This window comes from Anguilla rostrata, chromosome 15, assembly GCF_018555375.3.
Source record: "Anguilla rostrata isolate EN2019 chromosome 15, ASM1855537v3, whole genome shotgun sequence".
NCBI classification, from domain to species: domain Eukaryota; kingdom Metazoa; phylum Chordata; class Actinopteri; order Anguilliformes; family Anguillidae; genus Anguilla; species Anguilla rostrata.
The window spans coordinates 36,857,722-36,873,095 of NC_057947.1; the positions used below are offsets into that span (position 1 = coordinate 36,857,722).

Here is a 15,374-nt window from a genome sequence, read left to right on the forward strand (position 1 = left end):
GGATGCTAAAGTAGCTCACAGTACAGGACTGTATGGTACTGAGTGTTCAGGCTTTTAAACGTACACATTAGACCGATGATATAGATATATATATATATATATATATATTCCAGAGAGTAAACTCACATGTGTATTCTCACTTTTAACAAAGACCAAAAAAGAATGTAGAGAAATTGGCTCATTATCCATGCCCTGCTTTTCAATTTATTAATATTTTATATTTATATATTTATATGTATATTATGCACATAAGCTTCATTCTGAATGTTCAGTTCAATTGTCAGGACACCAAAAGATGTAGGCTATTCAGGAGCATAGTGTTCTGTAGCACAGTGTTCTGTAGTGCAGTGCTGAGGAGCACAGTGTTCAGTAGTGCAGTGTTCAGTAGGGCAGTGCTGAGGAGCACAGTGTTCAGTAGTGCAGTGCTGAGGAGCACAGTGTTCAGCAGTGCAGTGCTGAGGAGCACAGTGTTCAGTAGCACGGTGTTCAGTAGTGCAGTGCTGAGGAGCACAGTGTTCAGTAGTGCAGTGCTGAGGAGCACAGTGTTCAGTAGTGCAGTGCTGAGGAGCACAGTGTTGAGTAGCACGGTGTTCAGTAGTGCAGTGCTGAGGAGCACAGTGTTCAGTAGCACGGTGTTCAGTAGTGCAGTGCTGAGGAGCACAGTGTTCAGTAGTGCAGTGCTGAGGAGCACAGTGTTCAGTAGTGCAGTGCTGAGGAGCACAGTGTTCAGGAGCACAGTGTTCTGTAGTGCAGTGCTGAGAAGCAGTGTTCAGTGGCACAGTGTTATGTAGTGCAGTGCTGAGGAGCACAGTGTTCAGTAGTGCAGTGCTGAGGAGCACAGTGTTCTGTAGCATAGTGTTCTGTAGTGCAGTGTTGAGGAGCACAGTGTTCTGTAGTGTAGTGCTGAGGAGCACAGTGTTCAGTGGCACAGTGTTCTGTAGTGCAGTGCTGAGGAGCACAGTACTGAGGAGCACAGTGTTCTATAGCACAGTGTTCTGTAGTGCAGTGCTGAGGAGCACAGTGTCCAGGAGCAGTGTTGAGTAGGACAGTTCTGTATCACAGTGTTATGTAGTGCAGTGTTCAGGAGCACAGTGTTCAGTAGTGCTGTGCTGAGGAGCACAGTGTTCAGTAGTCCAGTGCTGAGGAGCACAGTGATCAGTAGCACAGTGTTCTGTAGTGCAGTGTTCTGTAGCACAGTGTTCAGTAGTGCAGTGCTGAGGAGCACTGTGTTCAGTAGTGCAGTGTTCAGGAGCACATTGTTCTGTAACAGTGTTCTGTAGTGCAGTGCTGAGGAGCACAGTGTTCTGTAGCGCAGTGTTCAGGAGCACAGTGTTGAGTAGCACAGTGTTCTGTAGTGCCGTGTTCAGGAGCACAGTGTTCTGTAGTACTGTGTTGAGTAGGACGGTGTTCTGTAGCACAGTGTTCAGTAGTGCAGTGCTGAGGAGCACAGTGTTCTGTAGTGCAGTGTTCAGTAGCACAGTGTTGAGTAGCACAGTGTTCTGTAGTGCTGTGTTCAGGAACACAGTGTTCTGTAGCATTGTGTTGAGTAGGACGGTGTTCTGTAGCACAGTGTTCAGTAGTGCAGTGCTGAGGAGCACAGTGTTCAGTAGCATAGTGTTCAGGAGCACAGTGTTTCCCCTACACAGAGGCAGCAGCAGTACAGCAATTCGGCTCGATGTCTGGAGCTTCTGCTAAAAAAAACGAATAATTTTGAGCTGTGCTTGGAGGCAAATGTTGGCTCAGAATAACTTATGAAACAAAGCTGTGGCTGACATTATTTAGCAAAATGTTTTTTTCTTCGATGCTAATATCAGCAGAACATTAATCTTTTGCCATATTGTTCGTATTCAGGTATGAAACTTGAAATGCAGTCATTTGCTTCCGCTTTTAAGTCAGCCTGTAATACGTAATGTGTAATGTGTAATAACCAACAACGACTGAAGAGGTTATTACAGGTTATTTCAGGGAGCATTATTGGAGTCTGTTATGGTGTGTGCCGTCCCATCGCGTACATACGGAGTGCTAAACGCGTGTGAATGACTGATGGGCGACTGGCTGTATGGTACTCCTGAAAGAGATGCTGGCACAAACATCGGCGAATCAGCTGTGTGTGTGTGTGTGTGTGTGTATGTGTTTGTGTGTGAGTGTGTTTGTGTGTCTGTGTGCGTGTTTGTGTGTGCGTGCGTCTGTGTGCGTTTTTGTTTGTATGTGCATGCGTGTGTGCGTGTTTGTGTGTGTGTGCATTTGTGCATGTGCGTGTTTGTGTGTGAGCGTATGTTTGTGTGAGTGTATGTGTGCATGCGTGTGTTTGTGTGTGTGTGTGTGTGAGTGAGTGAGTAACATTGAGTGGCTCCATAAACCTGAGAACCTGGTGAAACCCACGCTCTGCTGCTGGAAAGAATCCCAGGGGAGACACTGACAGTTATCAGAACTTAGAGCTTCACTTCCTTTCTGTAAAAACCCATCACCCATAATCCTTTTCCATTATGATTGAGGCCAAAGGCCATGTGGAGGAAAAGTCCTCTGGAATGACAGCTCTACTTGCACTTGCATAATCCATGTGACAATCCACTAACTTACTGAATACCTCAAATATCTGAGTTCGTGTCCAAGATGAACATATCAGTCTCCCGTTCCGTTGCATAGACAGTAAAGGCACTGTCACAACTGCTGTCTGGTGGAAAGATGGTCATGCCGATTACCTAGACATTATGATAGAGTCCGTTTTTCACAGTGACCCTAATATGTGAGAGAGAAGCGCTAGGGGTGAACGGGTGAAGGTGGGGAGGAGAGATCTCCCCTGAGAGTTGGGGAGGAGAGGAGAGATCTCCGCTCAGAGTTGGGGAGGAGAGGAGAGATCTCCCCTCAGAGTTGGGGAGGAGAGGAGAGATCTCCCCTCAGAGGTGAGGAGGAAAGATCTTCCCTCAGTGTTGCGTTGGCATCACCATCTCCACATCTTCAAGCAGCTAAACCCAGTTAGCAGTGCTTTCAGTCAGGCTCCTATCATCCTGGTTCAGAGAGCTGCTGGAACAAGTCTGTACCACTGAAGAGGCACAAGCGGAAAAATATTTGTTCGTTCATTCATTCATTCATTCATTCATTTCATCCCTCCATCCCCTTGTGGTGTCTCATTATTTTCAGTGTGCTCCAGCCCCCTGACCTTCCTTGGGGAAACACTTCTCTGGCTCTTCCCCCTGGATGAGTTGCTGCTGGTCCTCTTGTTATTTGTATTATCCAATCACATCCAATCTGCATATATCCAATCTAATAACTTAAACATAAATTAAGGTATGAAAAAAATTTAAATTCTGAAGCGCTGGCATGGATTTAAAAACCCTTAGTTCTGTGGGCAGGAGCTTAAGATCCCGCTGATGGCCAGGGTGCTGGGGCTGGACCTCCTCAGCCTGGTGTTCCTGCTCAGGAGTAAAGGCTTTTAACTCTAACCCTCAGCCTGGTGTTCCTGCTCAGGAGTAAAGGCTTTTAACTCTAACCCTCAGCCCTGTGTTCCTGCTCAGGAGTAAAGGCTTTTAACTCTAACCCTCAGCCTGGTGTTCCTGCTCAGGAGTAAAGGCTTTTAACTCTAACCCTCAGCCCTGTGTTCCTGCTCAGGAGTAAAGGCTTTTAACTCTAACCCTCAGCCTGGTGTTCCTGCTCAGGAGTAAAGGCTTTTAACTCTAACCCTCAGCCCCATGTTCCTGCTCAGGAGTAAAGGCTTTTAACTCTAACCCTCAGCCCCATGTTCCTGCTCAGGAGTAAAGGCTTTTAACTCTAACCCTCAGCCTCGTGTTCCTGCTCAGGAGTAAAGGCTTTTAACTCTAACCCTCAGCCTGGTGTTCCTGCTCAGGAGTAAAGGCTTTTAACTCTAACCCTCAGCCTGGTGTTCCTGCTCAGGAGTAAAGGCTTTTATCCCACGCGAGCGCCTTTGATGAACTTTATCCCCTGTTTCCAAAGAGCACCAGTGATTGAATTCTACTACACATTGAAGTTCCCCTAGTAGGCTACTTCTTTACTTAACATATGTTTATGGGGAAGAACTCTCATTACATTGCATTACATTACAGCCATTTAGCAGACGCTCTTATCCAGAGCGACTTAAACAACTTTTTTTTTTTTTTACATAGCATTGAAGTGATCCGTAATGAAATACTATGTGCTGTGCAAAGGCTCTGACCTCCCGGGGCCTTGGACTGGTGTCCCAAATGCATTAATGATCTAATTAGAGATTAATGCAGCAGCTTTTTTATTGGGTACTTGTACAGACAGGCCTGAGAATGACGAGCCAGAATAGATTGAGAGCTATGATTAGCGTCTCTGCTGGGTCTGGCTGCTGGAAGATTCTGGCCATGAAGGAAAAATATTCCGAAATTGCAGGGAAACAGGCCTACAGATGTCCGAGCCTGTCTTTTAGTTGAGTGATGTATTTAACAAGGCTTAGTGCACCGTGTTGTGTGTGTGCGCGCGCGCGTGTGTGTGTGTGCGTGTGTGTGCATGTGTGTGCACGTGTGCGTGTGTGTGCGCGCATGCACGTGTGTGTGCTTGTGTGCATGTGTGCGTGTGTGTGTGTATGTGCTGTATGGAGGCTAACATTAGACTGCTGCTCAGCTGTGTTGCGTTAGACAGGGCAGGTCACCTCACCTGCTGACTTCCCTTAGCGAGTTTGAGCGCGCGCACACACACACGCGCACACATGCATGCACGCACGCATGCGCACACACGCATGCACGCACGCGCGCACACACACATGCACGTTAGACAGGGCAGGTCTCATCAGCTGACTCCCCTTAGCGAGTTTGAGTGCGCGCACACACGCATGCACGCACGCACACACACACATGCACGTTAGACAGGGCAGGTCTCACCAGCTGACTTCCCTTAGCGAGTTTGAGCGTGCGCACACACACACGCGCACACACGCATGCATGCACGCACGCACACACACACACATGCACGTTAGACAGGGCAGGTCTCACCAGCTGACTTCCCTTAGCGAGTTTGAGCGCGCACACACACGCACGCACACACACACATGCACGTTAGACAGGGCAGGTCTCACCAGCTGACTTCCCTTAGCGAGTTTGAGCGTGTGCACACACACACGCGCACACACACGCATGCATGCACGTGCGCACACACATACATGCACGTTAGACAGGGCAGGTCTCACCAGCTGACTTCCCTTAGCGAGTTTGAGCACGCACACACACGCACGCACGCACACACACACATGCACGTTAGACAGGGCAGGTCTCACCAGCTGACTTCCCTTAGCGAGTTTGAGCGTGTGCACACACACACGCGCACACACACGCATGCATGCACGTGCGCACACACATACATGCACGTTAGACAGGGCAGGTCTCACCAGCTGACTTCCCTTAGCGAGTTTGAGCGCGCACACACACGCACGCACGCACGCACACACACACATGCACGTTAGACAGGGCAGGTCTCACCAGCTGACTTCCCTTAGCGAGTTTGAGCGTGTGCACACACACACGCGCACACACACGCATGCATGCACGTGCGCACACACATACATGCACGTTAGACAGGGCAGGTCTCACCAGCTGACTTCCCTTAGCGAGTTTGAGCGTACCTGACTAATGGCCTTCAGGTGCGCGGCTGAGAAGGAAGAAAAGGCCCCAGGATCAGTCGAGGCCCAAATGAAGGTAGGCGATGTGAAAATACTGGCTGTCTGTGTGTAAGCGGTTTATCTGGAGTCACTCCCTCTTTCTGGTACAATGTCCTTAAGAGCGGCTGAGCTTTTGTTAGCATGTTGTGGTCACAGTGCTGTGTTTCAGTCGCTTAATATGAAACTGCTGTGTTAAAAGGATGCATGTAAGCTCAGGAGAACTGCCCAGCATTCCTGGGATGGCAGGTTATTCACAAGGTCAATGTGTGATAGAGACTGCAAGAATAATACCGTTATTACTGTCTGTGACTGTATAAAGAAGTCAGTATTATTGAAAAGGCTTTACCAATGTAATAACTCTTTCAGATTCAATTCAGAAGTACATTGTTTATGCGGAATTATGCAAATTAACCTACCCCTCTGATCTGATTGTTTCAATATGATTATATGCACTGGAGGCAGTATTTAACTGTATTTGCTGGGAGAAATCTCTCTTCCGAAACATCTTTATCACATCAAAAATGGCAGATGTGTCCTTGATCCTAGTTATCACAAAACTGCTCTATTCTGCTCACTTACTTCTCTGCATTTCAAAGGTATCTTAAACAGCAGGTGGATGGGGAAGCTCTCTGAAAGTAGGTTGCAGATATGCCATGTATGCACCCCCCCCCGCCAAACAAAAAAAGAGAAAAGATTACTGCTTTGAAAAGGGTGTGCTTTTTGTTGCCAGTCCAGCCCCTGGAGATGCCTTCCTGATGACCCAGGATTATCTCTGCTCCTGCCAGCAGCAGCTGATGATGTCGCAGGCAGTTTAGGTGATGAGGACAAACAGACTGTTTCTCTGGCTGCTATATTTGGAATGGAAAATGGAAACATACATATTTGAAACTGAGGCTGTGGGATTCTGTCGACACTAACAATCTGGAAAAAATGTCAGATAACAGGGGATGTGGATCTCTCTAGCACACGACAAAAGCCCTGTCTGTCCTTAAGAAAGAACCATGATGCACTCACCTGTGCTATTATAGCTTTCATAAATTCCTTTCCAAACTGGAGCAGCTATGTTTCAAATGCAGATGGATTACAGGCCGTAGGTCCCTGCATGGGTAACATGGGTTGTAGATATAACAGTCACGGAGATGCAAAGACGGTGATGCAAAGACTCTCTTAAACCACAAGTTTCTTCTCATTCTCTGAAGCATTTTGTAAATAAATGAGCTGATTTATCCAGACCTGGCAGGGCTGAAGGCTCTTTGCTCTGTGGCATAAGCACCTGTATCTGGTGCTCTGTGACATAAGCACCTGTATCTGGTGCTCTGTGGCATAAGCACCTGTATCTGGTGCTCTGTGACATAAGCACCTGTATCTGGTGCTCTGTGACATAAGCACCTGTATCTGGTGCTCTGTGACATAAGCACCTGTATCTGGTGCTCTGTGACATAAGCACCTGTATCTGGTGCTCTGTGTCATAAGCACCTGTATCTGGTGCTCTGTAGCATAAGCACCTGTATCTGGTGCTCTGTGACATAAGCACCTTTACCTGGTGCTCTGTAGCATAAGCACCTGTATCTGGTGCTCTGTGACATAAGCACCTGTATCTGGTGCTCTGTAGCATAAGCACCTGTATCTGGTGCTCTGTAGCATAAGCACCTGTATCTGGTGCTCTGTGACATAAGCACCTTTACCTGGTGCTCTGTAGCATAAGCTCCTGTATCTGGTGCTCTGTGGTATAAGCACCTATATCTGGTGCTCTGTAGCATAAGCACCTGTATCTGGTGCTCTGTAGCATAAGCACCTGTATCTGGTGCTCTGTGGTATAAGTACCTGTATCTGGTGCTCTGTAGCATAAGCACCTGTATCTGGTGCTCTGTAGCATAAGCACCTGTATCTGGTGCTCTGTGACATAAGCACCTTTACCTGGTGCTCTGTAGCATAAGCTCCTGTATCTGGTGCTCTGTGGTATAAGTAGCTTTACCTGCTGGTTACATTTACATGTTTGAAGTCCGTCCTGCTCATGAGTGTTCTGCTCTGGTCAGATGGGGAACGCTGGGGGGGTTAGAGGTCACGGGGTCACGGATCAGAAGGTCATGCTTGATCTGGAGCTGCTTACACAGCTGCTGTTACATACAGCCCATTTACACACATACAGCTAATTTACACACATAGCCCATTTACACACATACAGCTAATTTACACACACAGCCCATTTACACACATACAGCTAATTTACACACACAGCCCATTTACACACACACACAGCCCATTTACACACACACAGCTCATTTACACAGCGGGCATTGCACTGAAGCAGCTCAGGTTAAGTATTTTGTTCAAGGGATTCCAGCACCCCCAAAAGCTTAAACGGGTGAACAGGAGGACCCACCATTATTCCCAGCACCCCCAAAAGCTTAAACGGGTGAACAGGAGGCAGCGCTTCTGCATGTTAGTCTTAATGCGTCTGTAACCTGAGTTTCAGGTGCAGAACTGCATTAATCTTAATGCGTCTGTAACCTGAGTTTCAGGTGCAGAACTGCATTAATCTTAATGCGTCTGTAACCTGAGTTTCAGGTGCAGAACTGCATTAATCTTAATGCGTCTGTAACCTGAGTTTCAGGTGCAGAACTGCATTAATCTTAATGCGCATGTAACCTCAGTTTCAGGTGCAGAACTGCATTAATCTTAATGCGCATGTAACCTGAGTTTCAGGTGCAGAACTGCATTAATCTGAATGCGCATGTAACCTGAGTTTCAGGTGCAGAACTGCATTAATCTGAATGCGCATGTAACCTGAGTTTCAGGTACAGAACTGCATTAATCTTAATGCATCTGTAAAATGCCTAATGTAATGTAACATGAGTTTCAGGTGCAGAACTGCATTTCTCCGACAGGTATGTCCCACGCGGTGGAGCTGCCAGTTTCCTGAGGGGAAATAAAACGCTCCCTACACCCGCAGATAATGTATTCCTCTTTAAAAAAGCCCTGTTTACCACTGTGCTGCAGGTGCAGCTGCGATTTAGTCATGAAGATGATGAAGATGACGAAGATGACTGAAATTGCTTTAGACACGCCTCCGGTCTTCACTGCAGAGTGTGCTTGAGTTTGACAGTTGCGCTGTGACTGTGAAATTGGGGGAAATTGATACAAATGGCTCTTTCTGTGATTATTCTGAAACTGCTGTGCATTTGTTTTGGGTTGGGTTGATACTTATTGGTTCATGAAAGTAACTCGTCTTTTTTTTTTTTAAGATAAAAAGAATTTACTCCAGCTGTGATTTTTTTCTATGAATACTTACAGAGAGGAAGAACAATATTATTGTTCTCCATAGGCAAATATTATTCACAAATGTAAATTTAGCTGTAAATTTAGCAATAAAAAAATCTGAATTACAATGAAGTCAAACAGCTTATTCTAAATGATTACCTTCAAAAGCAACAAAGCTTTGAAAACAATGAATTTGTGATTGTTTTGGTTACTCTTTCTCCCAGCCAATCAGCTAGCTCGCAGTTATAGAATAAGAGAAGGCAGGCCAGCAGTGAAATGGGCTGTGTGCAGTGTGCACATTTAGGTACGTGGGGGAAGGGGGGGGCAGGCAGGCCAGCAGTGAAATGGGCTGTGTGCTGTGTGCAGTGTGCACATTTAGGTAGGCGGGGGAAGGGGGGCGGCGGGGGGGGCAGGCAGGCCAGCAGTGAAATGGGCTGTGTGCAGTGTGCACATTTAGGTACGTGGGGGAAGGGGGGGTAGGGTTGCGACAGACCCCACCCCACCCCACTGAAATCTAAACTGTGCTCATGCTGCCAGTTTTCTAATTGGATGGTGATGTCATAGCAAGCAGGTGCAGTATACAAGCCAAACGGACAGCTTCATGCAGATCTCGCTGGACGTGTGTATTCAGATAGTTTGAGGAGTAGTACACTGCAGTACACTGGCTAGGGCTGTGTAGTGTACTGGTTACTGCTGTGTGGTACACTGGTTAGGGCTGTGCAGTACACTGGTTAGGGCTGTGTAGTATACTTGTTAGGGCTGTGTACTATACTGGTTAGTGCTGTGTAATATACTTGTTAGGGCTGTGTAGTACACTGGTCAGTGCTGTGTAGTATACTGGTTAGTGCTGTGTAGTATACTTGTTAGGGCTGTGTAATATACTTTTTATGGCTGTGTAGTGCTCTGGTTAGTGCTGTGTAGTATACTGGTTAGTGGTGTGTAATATACTTGTTAGTGCTGTGTAGTATACTTGTTAGGGCTGTGTAGTGTACTGGTTAGTGCTGTATAGTATACTTGTTAGGGCTGTGTAGTGGAAGTGGGATTCTGCTGTTGTACCCTTTAGCAGAAGCACTTCACCAGCGACTTCAGCACATATCCAGATGTTCGGTATGCAAAACTTTAATCTGTCTAAATTGCTCTGGATAAATGCCAGGATATAATTATGACACTATTTTTCTGTCTCTCACTGTGAGAGACTGTGCTGTATCCTCACTGTGAGAGACTGTGCTGTATCCTCACTGTGAGAGGCTGTGCTGTATCCTCACTGTGAGAAACTGTGCTGTATCCTCACTGTGAGAGACTGTGCTGTATCCTCACTGTGAGAGGCTGTGCTGTATCCTCACTGTGAGAAACTGTGCTGTATCCTCACTGTGAGAGGCTGTGCTGTATCCTCACTGTGAGAGGCTGTGCTGTATCCTCACTGTGAGAGGCTGTGCTGTATCCTCACTGTGAGAAACTGTGCTGTATCCTCACTGTGAGAGGCTGTGCTGTATCCTCACTGTGAGAGACTGTGCTGTATCCTCACTGTGAGAGGCTGTGCTGTATCCTCACTGTGAGAGGCTGTGCTGTATCCTCACTGAGAAACTGTGCTGTATCCCTACTCTACATGTGAAGGAAAGAACTGGTTTTCCGTCGTATCCTCACTGTGTAGAAAGAACTGCTTGCTTCGTATCCTCAATGTAAAACATGTGTTTGTATCGCTCAGGGCTGAATGCTGTAATGTAATGTAATGTAATGTATCCTCACTGTGAGAGACAGTTCCGTATCCAGTAGACTGTAACCAGTATACTACAGAGCCCTAACCTGTATACTACACAGCACTAACCAGTATACTACACAGCCCTAACCAGTATGCTAAACAGGCATAACCAGTATGCTAAACAGCACTAACCAGTATACTACACAGCACTAACCAGTATACTACACAGCACTAACCAGTATACTACACAGTACTAACCAGTATACTACACAGTACTAACCAGTATACTACACAGAGACTGTGCTGTATCCTCACTGTGAGAGACTGTCAGAGCCCCTGTGTGTGTAGAGCTCTACAGTGAATCATTAGGAAGTGGAAACGTAGTAGTGATAATGCACTAAGTGATAATGCACTCTATTGTTACTCGTGTTCCTGTATACCAGGTGCAAATCTCACCCCACCATCTTCAAGATGTTTTTGCCCATCTACCTTCGGTTTTAGTCTGGCCTCCTTTGACAAAATCCCATGTTATGTGGGTTTGGAAAGGTCGATTGACGTTTCTGACTTGAGTCCTCTTGAGTGGATGCAGAGTAAAAAAAAATGAGTTGCTAATCCTCTCTAAAGGCTGTGCTCAGCTGGAATGAAACTTTTGAAGTGCTGCCTCGTGCTTGACAGGGATTCTCTTATTGGCATGTGGAAATCTGATGGAATTACTGGTTTATTTTTTACTAATTCTCAAAGTAGAACCACAAATTCTGTCTGGCCCCACCTGGAGATGAAGCTGATGGTCTGATTTGATGCATCATGAATATTTATTAAAGAGACATGACCAAGGACAATACTGTGCCAATGGCTATGCCCTTGGACACACCTCCTCATGAATATGCATGAAGGCACTTTTATATATTGCCAGAAATACCCTGTGTTGCTCAGAGGTGGAGAAGACAGAAGGAAGGTCATCTCTGGTTGGTCTAAAGCTGGTGTGGCCAAGTCCATATATGGAAGGCTTGTGTGTGTGCTGGTTAGTGTTTCCACCAATTACTACAGTTCAATTAGCTAATTAACTCAGTTCTCCAGTTCTTATTCACTCTTGCGTTTGTCACATCAAACATTTCACTTTGGGAAGCAAAATATCTGTCATTAATGAGTTTATAAATGGATTTGGTAAAAATGTAAGGTCATGCAGAAGTGAATTAAGGCTACAGAAACAAAATGGACCGTCCTTGCCTACCCTGAGTCTAAATACTGTTATAACCCAATGTCTGTGTTTTTATTAACATGATAGTAGAGATATTATATTTTGATACAGATTCATTGTATTTGTTGTGTTGGCAAAAATAGTGCAGGGACTACAGGGAGAATATTGCCAAGAAATTACTAATTGAATTGTTTGCATTTGATTTGTGGCTTGAGCTTTAAAACAGAATGAAATGTTAGATAATTTAGGAGTATGTCCTTCTGTGAGAAGGTACACCCAGAAAGATGGAGGAGTTTTTTACTTTTCCATCAGCTTTTTCCGGGCCACCTCTAAGCATGATGTGTTAATTTTACCTGTGTACTGGAATGAGTGAAGTCATGTGACAGGGTGAAGTCATGTGACTCAGGGCAGGCGGCCTGCCCCAGGCCTGCCTGCCTGCCCCTACATGTCCTCCCCTGCCTACTTGCCCCTGCATGTCCTCCCCTGCCTGCTTGACCCTGCATGTCCTCACCTGCCTGCTTGCCCCTGCCTACTTGCCCCTGGTACAGACAGTGTTCTGAAGCCACACCTACAGGAAAGACTGGTTGGAAGGGGAAAGCCCTTAATGTGATATGGCAGCAGTGTCTTGTCCCTGTTATATTTCACACCGCTTCTGTTTTTGATTAGAAAATGTGGTGGAGTTATCAAAGAGGTTTTGGACACCTAAAATTGTATTAAATACCCTTTGGTTCCATCTGTGTGCTCCATAGCATGTCCTTCATGCTAATTATCACATGTAAGGAAGTGTTATCTTATATTACTGTGAGTTTGCCTGTCACTTGAACAAACAAAAAAGTGTAAGAAACAGAAAAAAGAACATTCAAAATGTGTTCCTCAGAAGGAAAAATATTTTTTCATGGCCTTAATAAGCAATGTGTCAGGCACCCCTCATTAACCAGACTTGGATGGAAATAGAAACAAATGTAATCGATTTTTACATTTTTTTATTTTATTGCACTTTATACAGAAAACTGTCATAAAGATGCTTTACAGCGTGGCAGGAAAAGCGAGAAGCAGGCCTGGGCCACCATGTGCTGCTGTGAGATAAGCGTGTACACATCAGAGCAGACATGCGTGCTCTCGCGCGTCCCTTCAGAACCGGGGTACCCTTGATCAGAGGCAGGCGTGTCCCTAGAGCGGAACACTTGTGTCATCCTCTCCTCCTCAAAATTTGACTGCTTTGAAGACGAAGACGGTTGACAGACTCCCGGGCAAACTTTGGCCAGCATCATAAAGGGAAATGTTCAAATCGCTTTTGGCAGGGTGTGGCAACTTTTCATTCATTCATTTATTTACTTTTTTTCTTCCTGCTGACTGCCAACACCATTATGCCGAGGAAACTGATCTGATTTGAATGAGAATCGATTTTCTGTCCTTGTCAGAAATGAGGTGTTTTTCCTCATAATCCAGATGATGCCTGTGCAGTATAGAAAGTGTTCTGGTGAAAATGGAAATCATGACAATAAGTCAATTTAGTGAAAAAAAAACATTTGCTGACACTGCCGGGATAAAGGGTTTCCTCGTGAATATGAAGGAAGTAGTTTGCATATTCACCTGAGGCGTTTCACCTTTGCTTGATTTCATAACTTTTTTGAAAACTGATTTTGTTCAGACTGTCCCATTTCCTTTTCCCATTACCTGCCCAGCTTGCTTTCAATATACCTCTCAAGATCATTGTTTTGCTTTAATATCTTGGTACATGTTCGAATCTTTCAGTGCATAACCAGTAAGCTTCTCTATGAAAGGACTACAACTTGCAGGTACAGTTGTTCATTGACTAGGATTATAGCACATTTCTGGTAATTTCCTGTTTGGATACGATGGAAACTGCCCCTAATGGTGAAAAAAAAACTTTGTGATGAAGTAGTGGAATAAATGAGAAAGGTGATAATTGGATGTTGAAAATATAGACTTTAGACATGCCAAACAAACTCAGTATGCGTGCGTGTGTGTGTGCATGCGTGCGTGCATGCGTGTGTGTGTGTGTGCACAATGCACACCCCTCTCCTGTGATTACCAGTAGCCTGCTCTCCGCTGACTAAACAGCAGCGTACTCTACAGAATGACCTGCTGGTGCAGGAACATCAGAGGAACTGGTAACGCAGTTTGGTTTAAGCACAAATTAAGGATGGAAAGCGTGTTTGTGAATCATGAGGGAATCTGGGGAACTGTGCCTGAATGAATTGCAACAATGGGCACAACATTACAATATTTGATGTTAATTCTTGCATAAAATGAATAATTTTGGATTAAAATATCTGTACATCAATTATTTTACAGTTCTGCTTATCTGTAGGCTCAGAAGCTGTAGAAGCACAAGAAAGTAAAGAGACACCTGAACAGTGATGGCGTGATTTTGGTGATAAAATGTACATCTGCCCTGTTGTACATTAGAAACATTCATTCTTAAATGCTCTTCTGCATTTTAAATTAAAATTAATTTATCTTTGAAGATCATTTTTGCAGAAATATTGCAACTGACATAAAATCATAAAATTGTTTTTCAGTTACTCAACTTAATATTCCACTTTGTAAGGAATAAGTGTACACAACTGGTATCATATGTAGAATTTTTTAATATTGTAAATATTAGTCATGTGAACTATTGTGGCGTATATAACTACATACTTTCACACACATACATATAGAGTGTATGCATATGCACATGCTTCTATAAAATAACTTCATATGTATTATTTTTATATCTGCAGTTTGACTTTATTTGCTTTCTGATCCTGTTGTGGGGAACCTCAGTATGCATGCAGTCTCATAATATCAGTCTGGCTGTCTGCTGCAGTCTCATAATATCAGTCTGGCTGTCTGCTGGACTAACGGACACACTGCTCCCTCCTCAGCACACGCAGAGGATGGAAATGGAGATCATTTTTCATTAAACCAGGATTGGCTTCAACCAAAAATACCCAATTTACAGCATCCCACTCACCTCCTTTTATGATGTCACAGCAGATCAAAGTGTGGCAGGTCTGTTTCAAACAGGCTGCAAGCCACATCAAAAAGAGCCTGCCATGTGCAGCTGATGAAAGGGATGCGGTCGCCAAGTGACGGTAACCAGGGCGATGAGAAGCGGGCCGATTCTCTCTGCTCACTCTGACAGGAGACGTGGATCACATGACAGGTTGTGCCCTGAATGGCTGATGGCAGGGTTCAGAGGACAGCTCGTGTTCATGGCGCTCGTCGTCGTTATTGATGTTCCAGAACTCTCATGCCTCACTGAACGTGTGGAATACAGCTGCTTGCTCTCCCGTTGTTTTGGGTCAGTTTGGTTCCAGTGTGCTCTTTTCCACAGTTTATGGTGTTTCCCCCAATCATATCAGTGTCCTTCATGCAAAATGGAGCTGCCCAGAGCCCCTCCCACTGTCTCTTCCTGCTTTATATGCTGGATCAGGTAATGTTTGGTTTGTCTGTTTTATGAGCATCTGAAGTGAACAAAATGAGCAAAGTCTGTTCTTCAGCAAAGATTAGGCAACTGGAATGCTTGGACTGTCTATTAATATCACAAAACATATTGAATTTTTCTTACCTTT

The 15,374-nt window shown here is 45.1% G+C and overlaps 1 protein-coding gene across 2 annotated transcripts in view; it reads left to right on the plus strand.

The window, feature by feature from the left end:
- Nucleotides 1-15,374, plus strand: part of LOC135240652 (5-hydroxytryptamine receptor 1F-like) — a 57,618-nt gene that overhangs the window by 5,762 nt on the left and 36,482 nt on the right. The window lies entirely within an intron of this gene.